The following is a 7,222-nucleotide window of genomic DNA, read 5'->3' as shown; positions in this document are numbered from 1 at the left end:
TAATATTTATTCATCTCAAAGTATTTGAATGAGAACTTGAAAAAAAAAAACACATCATAATCTAAAGGAATGAATATGTAAGGTGACTGAATATCCTGAGAAATGGTCCCCTACTCAGTTCTGCCACCCTGATGCTAAGTACAGATCCAGAGACAGAAAGTGGACAGTGGAGCTGAGGCTGGAGCAGGAGAGGTGGGAGTTATTGTTCAACGGGCATAGAATTTCTATTTGGATGGTAAAAAAGTTCTGGAGTTGAACATGGTGGCTTCCCAATATTGTGAATGTCACTGAATTAAACACTTGAAAATAGCCAAAATGTTTAATTTTATGTTATATATATTTAATCACAATAAAAGAGAGAAAGACAATAACAAAGAAAGAGGAGCAGAACCTGGGGATTTGCAGCAAGAATAGTTGTCCCTGTGGTTCCAGTGTAAGTGGTCCATAGGCTCCCCAAGAAATACTGTGGATTAGACCTCAAGACAAGATCAGTGGAGGGTTCTTCATTGGCTAGAAATCTGCTCAGCCTCCATTTCATTACATTGCCCAGGCCATCACTGACCCCACTAACATCAGGCTTTGGCGTTCTTTCTCTGTGGTGCGCTATGAATTACGATCTCTACCTGGTTCCCACCTGGCTCTAGGATGTCCAAGGTGGCTGAGGCTGGTGGTCCAGATGCTCAAGGGCACCAGGAGCTGGTTCTGCCTCTGCCTGTTGCCTTCACGATGGCCATGAGTGGATGTTCTAGCCCAACTCCCAGAGACACACTTCCCTTTGGGTGGTGTGGTTGTGTTAAGGGGACTGCACTGTCCTTCCATCGCATGACTGGGAAGGCCAGCTTGATTTACTTGCTTTTTGTGAGTCTAATCCTCACATGATTTTAGTCCAACAAGTAATAGAACTGTCAGTGATATCACATGAAAACATGCTCAGCAGGTCTTCCTTGGCAGCCCTAGATATTTTCCCCTTGCTCTTTCTTTCTTCAGAATGAGCCTTTCCCCATCAGACAAATTTTGTAGGAATTATGAAAACGTCCCTGGTTTCCCAAGAGCAGAAGGTCTTAGAAGTCTTGGTCCACTGAGTGATCAGACTTAAAGTGTTGAATCCTTTGCCTTCCACACGTCATATGCTTGCTTCTTCATGCCAGTGTCTTTCTGGAAGTCCTGCCCCTCCAGCCCTACAGGCCTGGGCAAGTGAGGACTTCTGAATCTGCACCTTTTAAGCCTGCAAATTAGATTCAATTTCCATATGTGTCCACAATTCATGACTCGAAATAGTATTATGTAGTCAGTCTCAATATACTGGGAGTCTGCTAAGAAAGTCATTAACAAAAATAGAAGACTTTTTCCAAAGTATTTAACACACTCTAATTTTGTGGTTTCAAATTTGATACTTGATCCAAAAAATCTTCCAGGTGTAGGCTCCCTAAAATGTAGACTAAGTACCCTGTTTTTCAATGCAAATTGCTTGTAAAATGGGTTTCTTTTTGGATGTGAAATAAATCTTAGAGAGTTGTATTTTGATGAATGATGTTTCAATTATTTAAAAGCAGACCTTGCATTCTCACTGCAATATACAGGAGCTTGGAAATTAAAAGTGCTTGCAGGGATATTTTTAAAGTTTAAGTAACTGTGTGCCTTGGTTAATACAAATTATTTTCAAGTTTTCCCACATCTCTTCCCATTTTTTCTAAGCACAAAAGGATTATAGTTAAAGGATTTATAAATTGTGTTCTGTTGAATTATATCAAATCTGACTTTCTGAATGTTTCCATTTCTCAATACTTGTTTTGAGATACTGAGAAGATGATTTTATATAAGAATATGAGAATCACCTGATTACTTCTCTCTCATTCATTTCACACTCACTTCTGTTAAACCTCAGCCAACAAATCTCATGGAGGCCTCTTCCACCAGGGATGGAAGGGCAGACCAGCCTGAGTGTTCATCTCAAGTTGCCTAAAGCTTTGTACATGGTCTGTTTTTTATTTGAAATCTTGCAAGCTTTTCATTTAAAAATGACAAAGGACGAATTAAAATATTTTATCTCAGTATTTCCATTATGCTTTCTGCAAGGAAGTTTTAACATTTAATTTGTTTATGGTATTCCTCTTTTCTCCCTAATCAAACCACACATTCTCTGATCATTATGTTTTCAACATGATGTGGCAATAGGAAATCCAGCCCAAAGTAAAAGTGATTCAATCATCCATTCATCAACTGCTTGTCTACTCTGATAAGTTCTGCCTTATCCTCAACTATCCAAGTCCTGATTTAGTTCAGAGTAACACTGTACGCTTTTGAAAATATCAGCTTAGTTTTCCTTGCACCTAAGGATGGCAGAGTGACTCATTCAAGTCATTGGAAAATAATTGTAAGTTGCTAGGTACACTTTAAAAATTTCAAAAGGCATGTTCCTTAGTATTTTGCTCTTCTCTCTCAATCCTTCTTCTCTCCTGGAATATGGAAGCGATGCCTGGAAGCGGCACAACCACTTCCAGCTGTGATCTAGTAGTGACGTGCAGGAAGCTGGAGGAAACCTAGTTCCTTGGTGCAGAGTGGACACACTGCACTACGCGCTTAGAAGCACCGACAGGCTCAGCTGTTGTGAGCACGTTGTGATGGGCTGGTGTCCCCTCCCCGTCTAGCATGTAAGAGAGCAAAGCCACCTACGGATGCTCAAGTCACAGTGCTCTTCTGTGACACGCCATGCAAGTATGTGGACCACGCCCCCACCCGGACCTCCCCTGGCCCCACTAATGACCAAAGAACCAGTTGAACATGATTTGGACAATGGGTGCTTAACCTCTATGTCTCCATTATGCATTTTCAAACATCAGGAAAATGATTTGGCTTCAGTCTTTACCCTCCACTAGCACTTGCATTGTGGGTGAAAAAAGAAACAACTTTCATATTGAAAAGATTAAGTAAAAAACTTGTAGTCTTGAATTTACAATTCCTAGTTTCTTCTCGTGAGAAACTCCATTTTTAGACAAAATTGCTAGTTTCAGCATTCAGACTCAGAATATATACATTATCCCAACTAGGCTATGTAAACCCTCCCCCCGACCCTGCTCCCTATAATTTAAAATGCCACTCCAAGAATCAAGGAAACACAGAACTCTTGAATGGACCAAGTTTGAAAGTACTGCGAAAATCCTAAAGTGACTGAGGAATGTGCAATTCAATTTTCTGTCATTGGTGGAATGAAAGTTAGAGACAAGAACCTCCCTCATGGCACAAGGGGTTAAGTCTCAGCACTATGAAGCTATAGGCAGCCACTGCAGCAGGAGTTCAACCCCCGGCCAGGGAGCTACCCACATGGTGCAGCAGACATCTCTGTCTCACTCACTGTTCCCCTAAACAGTGTATTTAGGTAGATCTGCCTATTCTACTCCCCACTCTGTCTCTGGTGAATCCTCTCACCACCTCCACTCCCCTGTACCTCTGGCCTACACCCCAGTTCTTGTATGCATAAATAATTTTCTTTTAATTATTAAAAAAGAAAGAGACAAAAGTTATAGAAAAAGAAACATTTTTTCACAAGTGCATTTATGACTGTGAAATTTGCTTCTACTATATTTCTGTTACTTCAATGAAAAATAAGTCACGGTCAATTGAGAGTGGGGAGGGAGAGGGTATAAGATTTGTTTAAGCAGAGGGAGGGGCTTTACATAGCCATCCCAGAGGAGAATTATAAACTCACAAGGGAAACTTACAGATACCAAACCGTATGTACGAGGTGACTTTGGGGGCTTAGGGCTATGAATTAAGTGTTGATATTCAACCTGTTTGAATGAATAACGTCAACAATATGCAGGTGAAATGGATGGTTAGCCAGGTGTGGTATTGTGATTTATAATTTAAAACTGTGTTTCCTGCATGGAATTTTCTAAATAAAGAAAACTGTAAAGGTAGTTTTTGTTATGTTAATGAGGTGGCTTCTGGACAGCACCTAAAGACTGCAAGTTGTGGCCAGGAAAACCAGTCTTGTGGTTAGAGTTGGAACTTTGACCTTCAGGTAGGGGAGAGCAGCTCGAGGTCTAGCCGGTCACCAATGGTCAATGATTTGATCAATTTTCCCTATGTAATATGGTTTCTATAGTAACCCAAAAGGACAGGGTTCAGGGAGTTTCCAGGTTGTTGAACACATGGAGATTCTGGAGATTGTGCTCCTAGAAGTTCTGACCCCTTCCCTATACCTTGCCTCAGGCATCTCTTCCATCTGGCTGTTCCTGAGTTATATCCTTTTATAATAAAAAGGTGATCTGGTAAGTGAAATGTTTCTCTCACTTCTCTGAGTCTTTCTAGCAAATTAACCGAATCCCAGGAGAGGTCACTGGACCCTCCTCAATCAATAGCTGGCAGATGTGAAGGCCAGATGATCACCTCGACTTGACACTGATGTCTGAATCGGGGTAGAACAGGCAGTTTTATAGGACTGAGCCCTAAACCTGTTGAATCTGATGTTCTTTCCAGGTATAAGGTGCAAATTGAGTTGGATGGTAGGGCACCCAGCTGGGGTGGAGTGGAGTTTGTTGATGTGGGGAATCCACCTCTCAGAATTGGTACCAGACCCATCAGCCAGTAAAACAGTATATAATGAGGAGAGAGGGGCAAGGTTGATGAGAATGGGCAAATTTTTGAGAAGTCAATATTTAGTATGTTAGAATTAAAAAATGCAGTGTACTCTTTCAAATCAAATACAAGATATAGTGTCATACTTAATCATGAATATTATTCTTTCAGAGTAACTATTGCACACATTGCAGAAGTATCTTGAGCAAAAACTGACAATAATTTTGTGGCCTCAACTTGCAATTAAAAAACAATAGTCTTTAATTTCATATATGAATTTTCAGTGTAAGTGGAAGAATCTGCTTTGTAGTTTATTACGTTTATTGGGTTTGAAAATCCCCTGCTCATTCTTAATGAACTTTCTTGTTCCTAGGGAACCATGTGACTAAAATGAACATATCTATTCTCATATAGGGGACATAAGAATAACTACACTTGCTACGGATTGAATATTTGTGTCCTTCCAAAATGTACATTGTTTAAACCCTAATGTGCAATGTGATGGTATTTGGAGGTAGGGCCTTAGGGAGATAATCAGGATTGGATGAGGTCAGGGGGGTGGACCCCCATGATAGGACTCAGGAGACCAAAGCTCTCTCTCTCCACGTTGTCAGGATATAGCAAGAAGGGACTTTCTACCAGTCAGGAAGAGTGTGTGCCCCAAGAACTGGACCATGCCGCCTCCCTCATCTTGGACTTTCAGCCCCCAGTACTGAGAGAAACAAATGTTTGTTGTTTAAGCCACCCTGTCTGTGGCATTTGTTACAGTAGCCTAAACAAGTTTGTAAAGTATTTTGAAATCAGAAGTATACTTTATGCTGCAAATACATGTAAAGTTCTCAATTTTATAGTCTGTTATATTTACATCTTGCTTGTCAAAAGAAGCAAACTGTTTATAGACTCTTGAACATTGGGACGGTCTTTTTGAAAAGAAAATTTCATCAAATAGAGTCACGGTTTTTAACTATATACCCTTCCACACCAAATTAAAGGAAAACCCTCTTCATCACTAGGCTGCTTGTACAAATCTTAACAAAATATCATTTCCTGTGGGAATCCTTTCCTGACCCTCCCATCCCTTCCCTGCCCCCACCGTCCCTGCCACCCCGAGTTAGGGTTAGACGCCCTCAGTGGTGTTCTCATAGTACCATGAATTTCCCCTAGTCAAGGGATGTCACAACTGCCTGTTTTCTTACTTCTCTTCCCACAAAACTGTAAGATCTTTGAGGCTGGGGTCATGCCTTATTCTCTAAGTTATCCCCGGCATCTAGGCCTGCTCTGCTGAAGATAAGAGCTCTGTGTCTTTTCACTGAATGGACAAATGAGTCATCTGTAGTAAACTTGGTAGTCAACTTGACAATTATAAAACACGCTCTGGGATATGCAAAGGGTCCCTCTTTCCTTATTTTTAATGTAAATAATGGAGGGGGATGGATGTAAAAGGCCAAAGTTGAAAAATTTGCCCATGTGTTAGAAATGTTGGAAACATTAAAAAAAAATTAGAACACTAAAGCAAAACAATGAATTTTGCCAAGAAAGAAATAAGAATATGACATTAAAATTAACAGCCATTGCATGCTTGAAAAGGCAACTATCAGAGGAATTTCTGAGAAGGCGAATAAAAGGTTTTGTTAATATGGAACTGAATAAGGACATACGCCATTCATAGAGAGATTTTGTTCAAAATCCTTTCATTTTATGGAAAGCAGTGAGTGAGCCCATTTTGGCACTTTTATTTGTTGTTGTCTTTGTCCAAAATCATGTGCTCTGAGGAAAACTATGAATTGCTTTAAACATTAACAGATGCTGGATTTAAAGAGTGATCAACTTCTAAACTGCTGATCACTATGGAAAAACTAAATACATATTCTCTCTTCTGGATCAAGTTTGAAGTTATTATACTATGAAGAGGTTTCTTATGTTTGAGAAAATGTAAACTATGTGCCATAAAAAGCACTGACTTCATGGTTGTTTGTTTCTCCTTTGTATTTGGAATTGGTTGATGTCAACCAGTTCTTGGCTAAAACGTACCCAGCACAGCGATAATAGCTAACAGTTATCAAAGGCGTCCTATGTACAGCTATTTTTCCAAGGGCTCTGTGGGTCTCTGTTCATTTAAACTCCACCTGAAGGAATCCCCCACCTTCTCAGATGAACTCGGGTCATGGTGAGAAACTGGCTAGTTCGTGGGGCACCTTCCATTGAACTGAAAGTCTCTAACCTTAGATAGAACCTGTGCATCAGTTGCAAGCAAAAGCCAACTTTGCTCAAGTGATCAGAAAAGTTTATTCCAAGGGGATTGTGGGTACCCACAAAATTGGGGGGATGCTGTGGAAGTATGCATGGGACCAAGAGCCAGCAACAAGCCCTGAGACGACAACTCAGACCTGCTCTGGCTAGAAACTACTGTCCCGGCTGCTCAATGGCCACCCCAAGGGTGATGCACCTTCCTCTGAGAACCTTCATTTGGCATGCACAGACAACTGAGAATCTCTCTTGCTCTGTTTTTATATTGTACAAACTAAATTGACCAAGTATCACCATTTTACTGTGTCATTTCATCTCCTAGTCAGGCAGAAAATTGTTCTTATCAGCACGTAGTGAATAAACTGGATTATGTAGACTTGGTGAAGATGATTTTCTA

The sequence above is a fragment of the Talpa occidentalis genome, unplaced genomic scaffold (assembly GCF_014898055.3).
Source record: "Talpa occidentalis isolate TD23 unplaced genomic scaffold, MPIMG_talOcc4v2.1 talOcc4.2, whole genome shotgun sequence".
Lineage (NCBI taxonomy): Eukaryota > Metazoa > Chordata > Mammalia > Eulipotyphla > Talpidae > Talpa > Talpa occidentalis.
Note: the sequence above shows the minus strand (reverse complement) of the source record.